This window comes from Anolis sagrei, chromosome 2, assembly GCF_037176765.1.
Source record: "Anolis sagrei isolate rAnoSag1 chromosome 2, rAnoSag1.mat, whole genome shotgun sequence".
NCBI lineage: Eukaryota > Metazoa > Chordata > Lepidosauria > Squamata > Dactyloidae > Anolis > Anolis sagrei.
Window position 1 is genome coordinate 270,345,628 of NC_090022.1, and position 18,750 is coordinate 270,364,377.

General features: G+C 40.2%; 1 protein-coding gene and 1 pseudogene across 1 annotated transcript in view; one reads left to right on the forward strand and one right to left on the reverse strand.

The window, feature by feature from the left end:
- Positions 1-18,750, forward strand: part of PDE4D (phosphodiesterase 4D) — an 806,167-nt gene that overhangs the window by 17,194 nt on the left and 770,223 nt on the right. The window lies entirely within an intron of this gene.
- On the reverse strand, positions 469-1,319 carry LOC132765370 (N-acetylgalactosamine-6-sulfatase pseudogene; annotated as a pseudogene).

Sequence of the window (18,750 nt, forward strand, 5' to 3'; positions counted from 1 at the left end):
ACCATTGGCAGTGCTGGCTAGGACTGCAAGGGTTTGCAGTCCAACAAAATCTAGAGGGCTGCACAATTTTCAACTCTGGTCCAAGCACTGACTATCCATGGGCCTCCAAAATTTCAAGCAGAACTTTTTCTAACTCTATTGAGGGGTAAAACAGAGATTGGGCAGGGAAAATGCTCCTTGAAGGGTAATCCATCTCTTTTTCATTGCTGTTTGTTGACTAGGGAGCATATTTTACAGCTTTGATATTTGAACTAAAGTCAGGTCACTGTGTCTTCATCCTGCCCCTCTCAAGAAGCGTAAGTTTGCAAAAGACTATTGCTAGAACCCAGAGGAAAAGAGGAGCCAAACCGCTTTAGATAAAAGATGTTGTTTTGCTCCTCTTTCCACCAAGCTCTTCTTCATGACAAAGTCTGACCATTAGATGGAGCAGCAGCAACTGGAACTCTCCCGCTGATAGGCAGTAACATCTCATTGAAACCAAAAGTGCTTCTTGGGATCAAGGTCAGGATGGTCGAAATACTTCCCAATTTTCTCTCAGCCTGGGGTAGCCGAATTTGTGACCACTGTGTCACAGATGTTTGGCTGAGCCTGTCCAGCAAGCACCGTCCTCTTGTGCTGCTTGATAACTGGGGCGAATATTCCTGTTATAGCTTGGCACTGACATTTGATAAGCTGATTGGGAATTTTTTCTCCAAGGTCTTTTCTTGGCAGGATCAGCAGGAGAAGTGTTGAAGTGTTTCTCTTAATCATAGGTGGTTACTCTGGAGATCTTCTGTCCTGAATCTGAATTGCTCTCAGAAATTGTTCCAGGTTGAGTAATGAGCTTTATAAAACCAAATTCACCATGGTAATAAAATATTCACCCATCAATTTACTTGCCTTGCAGAATGACAGGCAAAAGGTCAATGGCATCAGTCCTTCTAACATTGGGAGGTGGTGGTTCTGTCAGCATGAGGTTGGTAGTAAAGAGATCCATCATTCTAGCCAGCCGATAATTCACCTGCCCAGCAGGTATATGTCCTAGCAACCAGGCAAGTGCTGACTCTCAAGCCATCTTCCAAGGTAGTCTGCTTGCCACAGAGGAAAGGGTAATTGATCCCTGCTTGTTCAGGAGTTGACACAAGAGCTACACCATTGTTGATATGAAAACACAAAAGTGGTCTCACTTGGAAACAGCTTTTGTGGGTGATCTTCCCATGCTGGCTCTTCCCAATGCTGTTATCAATTTCTCATAATGAATCCCTATGACACCCTCATTGGCTAGTCCCCCAGAACTCCCTGGAAGCATACACAGGTGCATGAGGGCATTGACTGCCCATTCAAGAAAGATCAGCTATTGCCTAGTTATCTATGGATTAATCAAGGAAATCAAGGACTTCCTGAAAAAAAAAATACCTGAATTAAGTAGTGTTTCCTGTCTTGTGCTCGATTTTTAAATCTTTGTAATACCATTTTTATATTTTAAGTGGTATAACTTGCTCCCTCCAACTTTCTGGAAGAAGCAGCTCATAACTGAGGATCACAATCCTGGGCAAAGAGCGGAGAGGATACAGGCATTTCTTGCATGGTTATTTGTGCTATGGAAGCCATTCCTGAAGGCTAGCTTTTAACAGATGACATCTTAGAAATGTTGCTCTGGAAGGATAAAAGTGTAAGTTGATAGTGTAAAAAGTGCAATCTGGGAAGTATACCCCTTCGTCCGCCATCTGGGCCACATCTGGAGTTGGAAGGGTGCCCAAACACATCTAAGTCACCCCAACATACTTACACTAAAGGATGCATTTCAATGACAATTTGTTTTATCACACCTCTTTTAATGTGACCTCATCCTATATCTATATTCATCTATATCTTTTAAAAATCTGAGATCTAAGTGGATAGTTCGATTTTTGGCTGGAAAATGTATTTTACTGGAAAATAAAGGACGCTACTATCTTTCTTCCTGCAGATTCAATTTATCTAGTGTTTACATAGTATATTCTACTATACTATATAAACAGTGTGATAGCAATGCATAAGTTAAGTTTTTTCTTCTTGTTGAAAATGAAAGCAAAAAATCATCACATATGGTGCCCAGTGCTTTAAATACAACTGGGATAGTTCATAACAATATATTGTTGCCAGGATGGTTCAGAGGGGAGCACAGAAATCTGAGCACTTGGAAGATGATATAATTGTTCTGGCTAATAAAATGAAAATGACAGTGCTTCAAACTCTGAGTGTCAAACCTTCAAACCACAAACCAGTGTACCGTTGTTTGTGCTAAGATATCTGGGAAAAGATTGAGCTATGTTATTGTAGTTGTGAAGGAGTAAATATGGCCACATCAGTGTGTACTAGGTTGCTACTTCTTGAAGTAGTGCTTCTCATTTCAAACATTTTCAGATTGCCCAATGACCATCTCTATAACATACACTTGAAAATAGAAGAAACATTTTTGACCAGTATGTTCTTGAATCCCAGGAGAGTTTTCAAGCTGACAATTAATCCAGAATGCTGCTGCACACATTTTACAAGCCTTGCTTATATACATCTCCACTGGGATAATGGTGTCTCCTTCCAGAGGTTTGCTTCCCCTTCAGGTATAACTAAGCTTCAGGTATCTCCTCTTGGGATATTGTATAAACGTTATCTTACCTCATTGGTATGTCCCACTCGCCAGATGTTTGTTTTCAAATTCCAAATCCCAGCTACCTGACAAACTCTGTTACATGTTTTACACAACACACAAGTTTTCCTTCCATCTCACTCCAACTCCCTGGTTGTAGAAAACATGGATCTTTCCCTGGAAAAGTATACTTGCCATTGATTTGGGAGAGAGGTATTCTCTCAGTCAAAGAACAGGATGCGTTGCGTGAATCCTGTAAAACTCTGGCGCCAAACCTTGAATGTGACTGCTTTCACAGATCGACCATGAGCCCTAAAGTCTGCAAAAAGGATGACATATACAAAATAAACAAAGCCACCCACAATGACTGCTGAAGTGAGCCAGGAAAGAGCAGAGCAAATAAGAATGAGAACCTCTGAGCTCTTTGGATAGTTTCTTTTAATTAACTGTATTAATAGAGAACAGGTTTTTAAAGGTCATTTCCATCAGCAGTGATATTTACTGTCTGTTGACAAATGAATGCCTCTTTTTTCATTTTTCCCATGTCTTTGGCATGGATTCAAATGGTTCAAGAGTACACAGTCATCTTGGGGAGTGCGGGGAAAGGGGGCGTGAATAGCAACAAAACACTTAACAGTCCTTGCTCCACCATGAACAAACATTTGATCATGCTATAGATGCATTCATTTTTTCTCTATTTAAAAGTTTAATCAACACACATCTCTTTGTTTTCAGTGTACAAAAATTTGACAGCACAAAACTCAGTATATTGTTTTCTGGCCTGGGTAGAGACAAATTGTAACATTTTAAATGAAATAAAATCTGGACATAACTCTAAAAGTGGTTGGAGATTCATCTGAATATTCCTGTTGAATCCAAAGCATTTCAAATGGGTTCTTATGATTTAACCAATTTCATATTGGCCTGAGGTCACCACAAAACTTTGGATAATTCTGAAACTTGGGATGAGTAAGATTTAGCACATGATATGTATATCGGTAAATGAAGCTAGTGGTATAGAGCTTGTTCAGACAGCATAATCGCTGAGGAATATCCATATCTCACCTTTTCATTGTAAAATAGCACAGAGTAGCAAATAATATCCAAAATGACAACATGTAAAAGCCACAAAACAAGAAAGATACAGCAGAAAGAACAACACAGAAGTATTGGAATCAAAATAAAAACCAGAGTAATTAAAAGTTTGCCTAGATCCCCAGTTTTCACCAAATGGCAGTTGCCCCTCCTCCCTGAAACAGATTTCCATAATATAGAAGGTGATCTCTCCATCAGATACTATGTTATGGGCAAGGTAGTTTGGTAGATGGTTCTTTACATAATCCTGGTCTCAATCCATTTAGGGATTAATAAGTAACAACTCTTTGAATTGAGCCCAGACAGCCATCAGTAACTAGTGCAGTTCCTGTAAAATGAGCATGACAGTAACCATGTTTCAATGAGCACCCTAGCTGCTGCATTCTATACCTGAATTGCTCACAAACATGTGTATGGCTGCCCCATAGTCTGTGCATAACACCAGTCCACTTCAGGGTTCCCAGGTCCTTCCCCGGTTTTCAGGGCATGGAATAATGTCTGGGAAAAAGAAAACATCCATTCTGTACATATATGATCAACGTGTCATTCACTGCTGCTGACTGCTTTGGAATGGCAGCTATAGATTCTCCACATGTTCCCTCGCTCATCCTTTCTTCTCTTCTCAAACTAAATGAAGCATTATATATTGGTTTCGGGAGTTGAGCTCTGAAATCATAGGGCATTAAGTGCTTCTGATCTAGCAATTTTATTGCCATACTTTCCAATATTATGCAGATGTGGTCAACATGGTCAAGGTTATTAATGAGGAAGAACACACAAGCTAAGATATGCTACAGCAGTTCACTATTGCTTGAGACCACTGGAAGGGTGGGATTCTGTCCCCTTGTCTGTTTCCCCTTTTGTTAATTGAGTGTAAACCACGTTTGTAATTTTGAGTTCAATTTGCAGCAGCTGAAGCAAGCCAAAGACCAAGGGGGAAAGTGTCATAACACAGTTGTCTACTGAGGAATGGTTATATAAGGATTTATTTTGACAAGGATAATTCTGAGATCAAACTTTTTTTTTTACTATGAGAAACCTAATGCAATACAAAGCAAGATAACTACTGCAAGGCTTTGTACAGAACATCATAAAATGATAGTTTCAGACAGGCACCACAATGACTACCTTTTACTGAATTGTAAAGACAAACAGCATCAGTGATTTTGTAATGCTCAGTAATTCTTACTGTCCTTTTAAAAATACCATTTTGGTTATGGAGGTCTGAAACCTGTGATTTGGCATTACTTAGCCTACTGGTGGGTTGTCTGTAGTAATGAGCATCTATTATATGAGTTTTCTAAAAGTAAAGAATAGGAAGTGAGCAAAAGTTACAAATCATTGCAATAACTTGGATAATTTTCATGTGGCATAATATTTATTCTAGGTTTCCTGTAAGACTATTTCTCACTTTTCCTGGCTACTGCATTGGCTTAATGCACTGCCATTATACTGCTATTTTTCTCTTAGCAAACATATAAAACGTAATAGCTGTGCTTGTATTTGGAGATTTCAGACAAGTTGAAGTTTACTAAAGGTTGCCAAGAAGCCTAGAAGTCTTGGTGTAGTGATACGAGCTTTTGAGAAAGCTTGCCTTAATTGCCAAGTGAAAATGAAAGTGTGGATGCTGGCAGAATAAGACATTGTGAATGTGAGGGAAATCAGGTTCAGAAAGTCTCCTGCTTTTATGATTTTATCACTCTTATACCAGTGGTGCACCGCAAACAGTAGATATGTTTGGGAAATAGAGTGTCTTTGAATGAATTCTTAGTCTTAGTTGGCACTAAGCATCCATATCGCAATCTCATGGATTGTGGATACATTGCAAAAGGCAGAAAGTGCCACGAGGCATGGGAAGATGAAGGCCAAAAGGAAGATTAACAGACAATGAATGACGAACATTTGAATATAAAGCAGAGTCTGTTTGTTTTGATGAGTCAGAATCAACTAAGGTCACTGAGTACTTTGTACATTTATACTGGAATATTAATGTCTGAAATAAATAGACTACCAGTCTCTGTCTGCACATAATTCAGACTTGAGCTTCTTATTTTGAAGATTCACCAGAGTGTTTCTAAGGAAAGAAATGACAACCAAAAGATGATTTAGAAGACTAGTTGACTTCAGCTCTCAGCATGATCCCAATTGTTAATGCTGCAAAAATTGTATGAGGACTAGGCAGGATGGAAACAGTTCAAGAGACAAAGGGCCATGGTCAAGAGAAAAACAAATGGGTCCTATTCTCCCAAGAAATTTGCATCTTATCCAAGCCCATCCTCATCATTTTGGTACAAAAAGTAATAAATCCCACAAGCACTTTTCCACACCCTTGTTAACAGAAATACAACAAAGATGATGTAATCAATAACTTTATGCCCTTCCATGACACCCTATGAGCTCATCCTCATTGACCACCTAGGTTGGTTCAGAATTGGTTTGATAGAAACTTGTGTGACTGTGTGGATCATTATACTGCTATTTCTGGCACAGGTTTGAGGCCAGGATTGTGATTACATTATCTACAGAAGGTGGCCTTGAACTGGTTCCAGAATTCCACAGAGTGTGGGTCCACCCATCCCTGGTAGGAAGACGGAGAGCAGAGGCAAAAAGAGCAGAGCCGGCCCTGCTCTGCTCTTTTGCCTCCTGAGACACACCTCAGGGCCTCAGTTTTCACCTGCTTCAAGATGCCTTGTGCCCCAAGATGTGTGCATAGGAGAGGCAGTGGGAGCATATGTCTCCTCCTCCTCCGCTCACAAGGCCCGCCCCCCTTGACTCCACTCACCAGAGCCAAGGCCACCTCCTTCTGCTGCTGGTGAACCCCCTTCCTTTCACCAGCCTCAACTGGGCCCTGCCTGATGGGTGCTATCCCCTCCCTGTCTGTGCCAGCCCAGGAGGGCCAAGGCGATGTGGAGCTGGTGGGGGTGGCCCTGGTTCTGGTGAGGTGGTGGGGCCAGGTGAGCAGAGGAGGAGGACGAAGCCATGGTGACTTGGGGCAGGCAGGGAGACTGGCACGCTCCTGCTGTTTCACCTGTGCTTGACCTGCTCACCCACACTTTACCATATTAAGCAAATGTAATGTGCACTCCAATTTTGGTATGGTCAAAAAGGTGTGTCTTAGATTCACATAAATACGGGATTTTCAGGAAGCTGATAGAGCAGCTTCTCTTCTTTTTTCAACAATTGTATTATTCTATTAGTGCCAGAGTAGGCACTGCCTTGCTTGCTTTGCACATGCCTTCTATACTTTTGCATATGGTTTATAATAATGGATAATAGGAAGTGCTTACACCTGATGATGCTGGGAAAAGGGGTTGATCATCCTTTCAGGCTTTTCATAATGTGGGGAGGAAAATGAACTGCCAGCTGCCAAGGTCGTACCTGTTAGAATGGGTACAAGAGTGAAGGAGGGTTACAAGTAAGCCCTGGAATGACAGAACATATTGGGGTATTGGTGAATTGGATGAAATACCTTCACAAAACCCTCTAGTTTTGTCTCAAGCATGCTTTGCCCAAATTGCAAAATATAAAGGAGGAAAACTTAGTGCCTTGTTCTTATGATAGAAGCCAGATCTCTTGAGAGGATTCCAGAATGCTTGATGGACTTTCTCATCGTGTCAAGATGGCCAGACACAAAAATAAAATACTGGTGAGATTTCCTTACTCTCTAAGCTTTCAGCTTTAAATAGAAAAAAGCTAACACACATTAATTTGGATGATTCAGCATAAATGTTAATTTTGGTTTACAAAAGTGTTGCAGTTGACCAAGGACAAAGAAGTTTCCAAATGAATAGGTATAATGTTATGCTGCAGCCACCAAAACTGATCACCAGTGGGATGATGCCTAGGCCCAGAAGCAGATAAAAGGCCTTCCCTCCTTGCCAGCTGCCCCTGCCTTGGCCTTGGAGGGGAGAGAAAAAGAGGCAGGCACAGCTCCATTCTGCCAAGGCCTGTGCAGTATTTTATTTAAACTGTAAGCCAAAGGGCCAGGAACTGTCAAACTAATAATTCATAAGCCATTTTGAGAGTCTTTCTAGCTGAATAGTGGGATATAAATACTTTAAATAAAATAAATAATTATGACTTGCTGAAACCACTACAACTGAGAAGTAGTAAGATGATGCTCTGGATCCCATCAGGTAGGGATTGCTACAGCATGTTATTATATCTATTTCTCTAAAAAGGAATGTTTGGAGCTCTGGCCAAAGGAGTGCTGAGCAACTGTTTCTTTTCAGTGTAATAAAAACACTGTCAGATACTTTTTTATTCTATATTTTCAATTTGGTCTCCTCTCCCACCTGTAAGTACAGGCAGTCCCCGAGTTACAAACATCCAACTTAGAAATGACTCACAGTTAAGAACAAGAGTGAGACAACAAGAGTGAGAAAAATCTGCCCCTTGGAAGGGAAATTCACTCCTTCCAGAAAGAGTTCTCATGGGGAACAGGTATCTCTACTGAAGCTTTATCCCCAGTCCTTGTTTCCACAACAAGCCGATTTTTTCAAAACCCAGTTATCACAGGGACAGAAAGTGAGGTGAAATCTCCTGAACAGGGGCACAGACAGCAAAACAAACACCACAAGGATGTTAGCTATTCTATGCTATCCAAAGCTAAAGAATATGTCTTTTTGGCTGGAATTACATTTTAAAAATGTACCTGTTCTGACAAACAATCAAATTCAACTTTACAACAAACCTACAGAACCTATCTTGTTCATAATTTGGGGACTGCCTATAGTGCTTTTATTTACATTCAAACCTACTCAAGATTTAAATGCACCGGAAAGAAGTCTGCAAACTCTACTCAGTGGTATTTAAACCTGAAAAATTGAGGACAGACATTTCTTTTTTCAGGCAAGGTACTTGTTTTTCCTGCCACAAAGGTACAGCATTTACTACTTGCAAATAGGATATATAGATCAATTTTCTTTTTTTTCAAAGGCAAATGACATGTTGCTTGGAGAGAGGAACTCATGACATGCCTAGCAGCCCAAGGGAGTGCATTTCTGCTCGACAAGGCATGTGCCATTACAGTTGTTTCTCCACATACATGGTTTTGACTTTCGTGGATTTGATTATTTAAAGATTTGATTACAAATGTTCTCTCTAGAAACCTCTAGTACAATTTTATGTCAACTACTAGTGGGCCATAGAGTCATGCTGGAAGACTTAAACATTCCTAGAAAAGTGTTCTCTTGAGTTAAAAACACACATTTTTCACTTTCATCGGGGGATGTGGAGGGCTGACTGTACTTGAGAACCTTTGTTACATCTTGCTTTTAAATTCTTTTTTACAACATTAGTTTATTGCACAAAACTAACTATGTGGAAAGTATCTTTCTGGCCATAAGCAACATACGTTCTGATGTTCAATAAGAGGTGAAAAGGAAAGAAGAGAGAATTTTGGTTCTGCCCTTAGTATGTCCCTGTGACCATACCTCGAGAAGCCTGACTTGGCCATGGTGGTCCACGCCTTAGTTACATCCAGGTTGGATTACTGCAATGAGGCTGCCTTTGAAGATGGTCTGGAAACTGCATCCAGGATTGGCAGCCAGGTTGCTAACTGGAGCTAATTATAGGGAGTGGACAATGCCCCTATTAAAACAGCTTCACTGGTTGCCAATAAGTTTCTGGTCCCAATTCAAAGTTCAGGTCATCACCTACAAAGCCCTAAACAGCTTGGGCCCTGCCTATCTTTGTGACCTCATGCCCCCCTATGTTCCTGCATGACCATTAAGATCTGTGCAGTTGGTGGGAATGAGGGAGAGGGCCTTCTCTGTGGTTGCCTCTGGCTTTGGAACACCCTCCCTAGCGAGATCAGGCGGGCCCCCACATTGTCCTCCTTCTGGAAGGAATTGAAGACTTGGATGTTTGGACAAGCCTTTGAGAATGTCTAGTCCCAATGGTCTGCAATTTAATGCCACAGCACTGCACTTTTATCTCATGCTGTAGTTCATTAGCTAAAATTTGCACTATCCTATTCCCTGCTCCTGTTTGCAGTTGGATATGTTTTACGACAGTTCTCATCATAGGTTAGGGACACTGTTTTTGAGCTTAAACTTTGTTTTATTTGCTTTTAGTTTTATTTTGTATTGTATTGTGTGTTTATTTTATGCCTTGTTTATGCCTTTGGGGAGATGGGGTACAAAAAGAAAGTTGTTGGTTGTTATTGTTGTTGTTATTTATTATTATTATTATTATTATTATTATTACTATTTTACTGACACAAAACCGCAGTATGACACAACAAATGACATCTATATGCTGGATTTCATATCACAAAATCACAAATCGAACACTTCCCAAGTGTCTAGGTCTGTGTGATGTATTTTCGAATGATGCACGCAGATCCAAGTAAGGTAGCCTTTTGCAGTTGACAGAACGTGATTTTTGTCAATGTTTATTGTTTCCAAATGCTGGCTGAGATCTTTTGGTATAGCACCCAGTGTGCTGATGACCACTGGGACCATCTTTACTGGTTTATGCTGGAGCCTTTGCAGTTTGATTTTGAGGTCCTAATAACGGCTGAGTTTTTCCTGTTGTTTTTCCTCAACGCGACTGTCACCTGGTATGGCAACATCAATAAGCCAAACTTTTTTCTTTTCCACAATTGTGATGTCTGGTGTATTGTGTTCCAAAACTTTGTCAGTCTGGATTCAAAAGTCTCACAGTATTTTTGCCTGTTCATTTTTTGCTACTTTTACAGGTTTATGATCCCATCAGTTCTTTACTACTGGCAGGTGGTACTTGTGAAATAAGTTCCAATGAATCATTTCGGCCACAGAGTTGTGCCTCTGTTTGTAGTCCGTTTGTGCAATTTTCTTGCAGCATTATTATGATTATTATTATTATTATTACTACTACTACTACTTTTGTGCATTGACCCATTTTCCAAAATTTATGCAATCAAAGCAACAATGGATATGATGTGTATATTGTTATAATACCTGAACAAGCATTTTTCATCATAACAATGCCCCTTACTGCTCATTCCAAGGCTGAGAGATGAAGGCAGAACTCAATGTGCTGTGGTAGAAAAATCTTCTGTTTCTAGGTACTTCTGCATATAGTCTACTTATAGTAGGTAGGTAGGTAGGTAGTCCCCTGATATTAAGTCCAGTCATGTCTGACTCTGGGGTGTGGTGCTCATCTCCATTTCTAAGCCGAAGAGCCAGCGTTGTCCGTAGACACCTCCAAGGTCATGTGGCCAGCATGACTGCATGGAGCGCCGTTACCTTCCCACCGGAGCGGTACCTATGGATCTACTCACATTTGCATGTTTTCGAACTGCTAGGTTGGCAGAAGCTAGGGCTGACAGCGGAAGCTCACGCCGCTCCCCAGAATCGAACCTGCGACCTTTCAATCAACAAGCTCAGTAGCTCAGCGCTTTAACCCACTGCGCCACCGGGGGCAGTACAATGATAAATTTTGAAGTCCAGGCATTCATCATAACAGTCTCATAGATAGGGTTGCCAGGTGCTGAAAGCGAAAATAAGGGGTACAATAAAATAAAATGCAAATCAGAACAAGCATTATTAAATAATTTGCATAATATGTAAATTAGAGAAGTGGATTTGAGAATCTAGAATTTGACAAGGTGAAGTTCAGATTCATTGACTAGTTCTGACCTTTAATTCCCTTCATGGCCTGCGACCAGGACGTCTGAAGCGGTTCTGGGGGGCAGGTAAGGAGTTACAGTTGTATCAGAGGCTTTTGCAAGTGGGAAGGGAGGCCCTCATTCCTCCCCCCCAACCTGAACTCCTCTTCTGCCCCTCGCAGTGAAAAATATGATTCTGGGGACCTCCAGCCCCACAAAGAGGGTGATTCCACCTGCCAGCCAGCAGAAATAAGGGACAATTGATGTCCTGGCCCAGGACACAGGGCATTTGATATAAATAAGGGACTGTCCCTTAAAATCTGGGACACCTGGCAAGGTTGTACATAGACATGTCACGCAAGGAGGAAAATACCAACACCCCCTAAACTATCCAGGAAGCTGTGTTCATACAATGTAATCTCTGACTTCTGTTAGTCTTCTGTTCCTTCAAGAACAAACCTTCTGTAACTCTGAAGGATTCCAACTGTCTATTCAAGGTCAAACTAACTGTAGGTATCTTGCATAGCAATGGTGTTAGCTCAATTACTTTAGTTTGAAAAAAATATTCTAATTAATTGGGAAATCATTTTTTCCAGCTGTGAAGAGAATTTTAGTGAAGCTTAGAAAAAAGAGGGAATTCCAAGGAAGTGGCAAATAATGTTACTATCTCTGCTAATAAGGAAGCCCTGACACATTGACCCTGTGAGCCTTGGCTTTGCTCAACTAAACAAGTGCAAACTAGGTCTTGATGTAATCCATCCACAAATGATTTTTTTCTGTGCAAAATATAGCATTTTAAACTTCTTGCTGTTACTCAGTTTATTTTTGAAAACCTAATCATAGCATCAAAAGAACAAAAATTTGCATCATAGAATTGCAGCAAGGCAGTTATTTTAATCAAGAACGGATAGCATTTATTAAATCATGGGTATTTCAGCAAAGCCTATGTGGTGCCATAGGCTTGACTGAGGTGTCCAGGATTTAACAAATGCTACCAGTTCTCTGCGAAAATAACTAGCAAAGGAAACTTTGACTGTGTCAGCGATGGAAGAATTAACTGTGTGGAATGGAAAGGAAAATCTAGTTGGCTTTTGATAATTGATCTGAGCCTGAGGCAGTTCTGTTGGAGGCTGATTTGTCTACTATTGGATCGACCAACAGATCATGGTTACTAAGGCAACAGGGTTGGAGTATGTACCATTTACCAATTTTGTCCCATCAGATGCAACAGGGACAAACTATTGTGGGATATCCTTAGTCATGTTTGGAAAAGTATTGGGTCCTATACTCTTCCTGCACCCTTGCCTTGAATTTATAGCTGAATGCAAAGAACCTCCAGAAATTCTCAACTTCATTTTGACTCAACAAATTGGGGAGGTGTGGATGTTTTTATCAAATATTAAACAACATAGTGGTCATGTAAATTTTCAAAGTTTGGGAAAATGGAAAATATCCTTTGTTAATTTTTAAAATAATATTTATTAAGGTTACAAGTGCAACACAAAGACTAGGGGGAAAAAACCTAACCAACCAACCAAACAGCAAAAACGGTCTGTTATAATTACAGCAAAAATGTATATTATCCATTGAAGACAGTAAATTAGCGCGATTGGTTACATATAGAGTTCATGTAGTAGACCCAGATCTTCTCCTTCTGTTAAACAGAATAGCTTGTATATAACCATTTCAAGATTGCTCAGCGAGATTCAAGGCTTTTTGTGATGAATTGAATATGTGTCCTCTAACTCCCAGTCCTGTGCTGTGCTGTAACTATTGTCCACACTGATTTTACTGTCTCTAATGACCTCATCACATTGAAGTTCAAAGAGTGGGCAAAATGGAGGAATTTGCCAGGCATAGTGGTGAATCTGGCAGACAGCAGGGGAACTTGTTGTTGCCCCATGCCGTACATCGCCCACATCACCCCCTTACCTCCCTTGCAGTTGCCCCATTGTTGTTATTGAGTACACGGGAAGCCTCCTCTGTTCTCTGGATAGCGTTCTCTGTTGTCTGATGGGCTCTGGCAGGTTCTGTCCTCCAAGCATCCTGGAAGCATCCTAGGACACTGAAATTTTGTAACGTGATGAGGTCCTTAGATGATCTGGCCCAGCTGTTCCTGTTGCCATAGATTCCAAAACTGTTTCTAGAGTTTGTGGAGGAGGAGCTAAGGACTGGCAGGCTGGTCATTGTGAATTTTGTTAATTCACTCCAAATAGAGTAGACCCACTGAACAAATAGTTGAGAAATAAATCCAGTTGATTTAGTCCTCTGCTCTAGCCAAGGCTAACAATAATTAATAGAATTTAGTACATAATACTAATACAGTAAGCTCCCCCCCCCCATATGTCATACCAGGCGTGACAATGTTGCCCTCTCTAGGCATTTTCTAGGTCCTGTGGGCAACTCTGTGGTATGTCTCCATTAGACATCATTTGTTCAATAGGGTTCATTATTCCCTGCAGTTTCACTTATCAATACAAAGTCCTGGAAAGTATACCTAATGTAAATATCTGATATGCAGTATGCATTTTCATTCACTGGACCAAATTTGGCATAAATACCCAATGTGCCCAAATTTGAATACTGGTGGGGTTGGAGGGGATTGATTTTGTCATTTGGGAGTTGTAGTTGCTGGAATTTATAGTCAACTTACAAGCAAAGAGCATCCTGAACTCCACCAACAATGGAATTGAACCAAACTTGGCACACAGAACTCCCATGACCAAATCCTGGAAGGGGTGGGTATTGACCTTGGGTTTTAGGGTTGTAGTTCACCTACATCTAGAGAGAACTGTGGACTCAGACAATAATTGATGTGGGCCGAATTTGACACAAATACTCAATAAGCCCAAATGTGAACACTGGTGTAATTTGGGAAAAATAGGGCTTGACATTTGGGAATTGTAGTTGCTGGGATTTATAGTTTACCTATAATCAAACAGCATTCTGAACCTCACCAATGATAAAATTGGGCCAAACGTCCCACAAAATACTGTTTTCTGATGGTCTTTGGTGACTCCACAGGGGTCCTGACCCCCAGGGAAATGTAGAGGTTGAGAAACGCTGTGGTAAGGGAAAGGAGGGAAAGGAGCCGCAGTCAGGGTTTTTTCTTCTTATGATAATATTTCAATATATTAGGTCATATCCACCTTTACATATCACATTCTTTTCCCTATCCAGAGTGGCATTGTTGAAAGCCAGTTCAATTAATATTCCTATGTGAGAAAGGGATGAAATTACCCCACAGTTTTGGGGGATCCAGGAAAGCAGTGTTTTTAGCTTTTGGGATGGGATGAGAATAAATTTCAGCTCAGTCCTACCTGAGTGTTGATCACTGAAAAAGCTGCTGAAATGACAGAGTACCTTGTCTCAGGAGGGAGTGAGATGGATGGAGGGAGAGGCAGGAGCCTGGCTGGTGGGAAAGATACTGTTCCCCTCCAAAGCTAATGGATTGTTTCCCCAGCACAAATTGTTTGGTAGCAGAGAAATCTTTGCTGAGCCACAGCATAAATTGATTCTAGAAACAAGGAAGAGGAAGCAACTGGACTGATCAGGGAAGCAAAAATACAAAAGCAAGTTTTGAAACATTGTCCAAAACCCTATAGCAATTTAGTCTTAGTTTAAAATTATAATGCTTTCTCATGAACGTTGCACCTTCTTTAACAAGCAGCACATAAGTACCAAGTTATGGTACCTCTAATTTTAATTTTAAGCTTTAAATGGAAAATGAATAGCCCCACATGGCCAGGCTGCCAACAAACGAGTTCCCGAAGCAATGTTCCAAGAGGAATTTTCTTTTAATCACTTTTACTTCCAAACTCAGTAAAAAGGGGAAATGTAGAAATGTTAATTGGTATACTCAGCCACAGAGGTTTGTACTTGCTCATTAATAGGTGCTAGCTCTGTCCTGCTGCAGATGTATTAATAGCACCATCAATCTGAACAAAAAAGTGCTGCAATTATTAATAATCATCAGTCCATCATAAATTCAGAAGTACTTGCACATGTTGTTTGGTTACTGCAGTGATTGAAGGGACCACATCTATTTTTAAAAATCACAATGCTCAATGGGGTGCTGCTGAGAGGAAAACTGGCAAGCATTCTGTACATTCCCATCACTACCACCTAACAGTCTGCATGATAGCACCCAAAATACTGTCTTGAAGCATCATTTTGTCTGACGGTAGGGTGAGATATAGTCTGTGGTTTGACTTCAGAAAAAACACAGAGATTTCAAAAGATAGATGGAAAGTGTTTGGGGCTCTGGAAGCCAATAGAAATTTGGAAGGTTGGCTGCCCCTTCCCTAGCTCTGTCTACAGCTCTTTCACACTGCATAATCTATATAAATAAAAATGTAATGTTCGTTTGTGGGATTAACAGGACTCAAAAACCACTGGACGAATTGACACCAAATTTGGACACAATGCACCTAACAACCCAATGTATGTCCTTCACTCGAAAAAATGATTTTGTCGTTTGGGAGTTGTAGTTGCTGGGATTTATAGTTCACCTACAATCACAGAGCATTCTGAACCCCACCAACGATGGAATTGAACCAAACTTGGCGCACGGTTCTCCCATGACCAACAGAAAATACTAGAAGGGTTTGGTGGGCAGTGTCCTTTGGTTTTGGAGTTGTAGTTCACCTACATCCAGAGATCACTGTGGACTCAAATAATGATGGATCTGGACCAAACTCTACACGAAATCTTAATATGCCCAAATGTGAACACTGGTGGAGTTTGGGGAAAATAGAAATTTGACATTTGGGAGTTGTGTTTGCTGGGATTTATAGTTCACCTACAATCACAGAGCATTCCGAACCCCACCAACGATAGAATTGGGCCAAACCTCCCACACAGAACCCCCAGGTGGGCCACAGCAACGCATGGCAGGGGATGGCTACTTCATGTAATTGGGTGTCTTCAAGTCATTTCTGAAACCATGGGTTTCCTTGACCAGATTTGTTCAGATGAGGTTTACCATTGACTTTCTCTGAAGTAGAAAGAGAGTGAGACTTGATCTTTCCATGGCCAAGCAGGGATTTGAATTCTGTTCTTCCAGATTCTCATGCTTAAGCCATTGGAAATGGCACTGCAGTTCCACTCAAACTATTTGGGTAGTATTTCCTCTTATTTACAGTTTACAGAAGGGCAATCTCCAGAATTCTATAGGATGCCATCATGGAAGTTAAAGTCCAATAATACAATAACACTATAATGCTATTATTGTCTAGTAGTGTGACAATTCCACCCATGTTTAGCCTATATATTTGTAAATACAAAAAAATTACAATATGTCATTAGCCTGTAACCGTGAAAGAGAATAAAAATGGGAAACTTTTCAACCTCAGAGAAGTGGGATGAAGATAATACCATATGTCTATGCATTTGCCGTGACTTTACAATCACCTTAGATCCTCCATCACCTCATTAGATGTAAAGAAGCTGTTTCGGTAACAACTTACTGGATTAGAAAATGTGTTCTTTTTTGCTTGGCCTAATAAGGTTATTCACCTAATCTGGAAAGCTTGTACTTTTTTGGTGACCCTAATAATGTTTTTTTTAATCTAATACAGATGCCAGAATTTTTGTACATGGCTAGAATGGATATCTTTGGTTTAGATGTAATATGCAGAATGTGTTATGTGCTTGGGTTTTTTTTTTGTTCCTGTTTCTGTCGTATTTTCACACAGTGATTTTAATACAAACATATTTTGAGCCTGGCTACCAAGGTCATTTCATTGTTTAGTAGTTGGACATATCAATATAAGAGCTAATAGAAATCTGATGGCTCTTCCCTATTTTTAGCTATACCAAAAACAGATAGCATGGAAATCCAGTCACGATATCAGAAACAATGGAAAGTATATTTTGAGTGAGAATTTTGTCCTCCAGATTAAGATCAAAGTAGCACATACCATTCCCTGTAACTGTAAGCATAAACACCTGGAGACTTCCAGGAACTGCACAAGTTGCACAAATACCCCCATCTCCCAAATTTTACAGCTGAATTTTGGAAACCAAAAAACAAAGGACACGAAAACTGGAAAGTGTCAATAGATTCCACTGTCAAAAAAGAAAAAAAGGAGACATGTCTCCAAGTGCTCAATGGATGACTGTTTTAATGTGATTCTAAAGGCCATTGAAATATATAGAGACTGAAACACATTGGGCTTTTTCCAAAATAAAAGCTGCCATCCACTGGGCAGATGGAGATGTGTTTCCTCCTTATTCCCTGTGGGGTTTTTTTAAATCCCCAGTTTTTCAAATGTTCAAAGTGCAATCCACTGCTCTAACCTGCCTGCAAGATTATTTAAAAGGGAAACAGTTGCACTCGACTCTCATTTGTATGCCACCTCATTTGTAAAAAATAAAGAATGCTCCAGGGAGCCTGCAAGGCTCAAGGACCATAAAACAGCCTTGTCGCAGCTGTGCTTCACTTACTGCTGGTGTGAAGTGATATACATCAGGGTAATATAAATATGTATAACACATATATTTAACATATGTGTTATCTCATTGTATAATAGTCCTCCCTTAAAATCACATCCTCCCTTTTGGGTTGCAGTTTTGGTTTGTTCAAACATAAAACTGACATGTGCAGTAAAGGAAAAAAAAATAAACACATGCTGTGCTGGAAACAGGGCACTGGAACAAACAATTGTAACAGCACAAATAAACATAATCAATTGCAAACATTTTGAAATCATGCAAAAACTAGTATTAAACTAGCCTTTTAAAAGCATTTGATAAGGCACCAGTAACTGATTACTCTATTACTATACTGAGGCAGATTTGTAAATGAACCATTGCAATATAATACTGACCAATACAGAGAAACTGCCACTGATAAAGGGTGCAAGAAGTACCATGGTTGTTTTTAGCTCTCCTTTCATTAAGCAAAGCTTGGAACACCTGACGGGTCATTTATTTAAATAAGCCTTTGAAAAGCCCTATATGCCCCTATATATGCACCCATCCCTCTGTGAAAATGAAATCCTTAAGGAACTGCTGAACAGGGATGTATAGTTTGTGATGCTCATGAGCCACATCATTGGCTATTTTAAAGCTGATGGGAGCTGTGGGCCAAAATATCATGTGGGCCACAGTTCCCTGGCTCTACTATATCAGCCATGATTAGCTTAAGTTTGATCTTTTGGTTTGTTGGTGCATCATGATGGCTTGTAGAAGTGTGGTAATTGATATTAAATCTCCAGGAAATTCATCCCGGTGAAGTTAAAAGAGCAGTAATGCAAATCAGTATGGAAAATATAGTTCAGGAGAAGCAGGAAATGCAAATAAATGGCACAAATATTTTTTTGTTTATGACAGTTGAATGGTGCACTTACAATGTCAAAATTCTGTATCCATTCCCATAAAATGAGAAGCTGTCCTAAATTCAGCACAATGAATGATCACCATACATTTACACAATTTCTGTACAAGATAA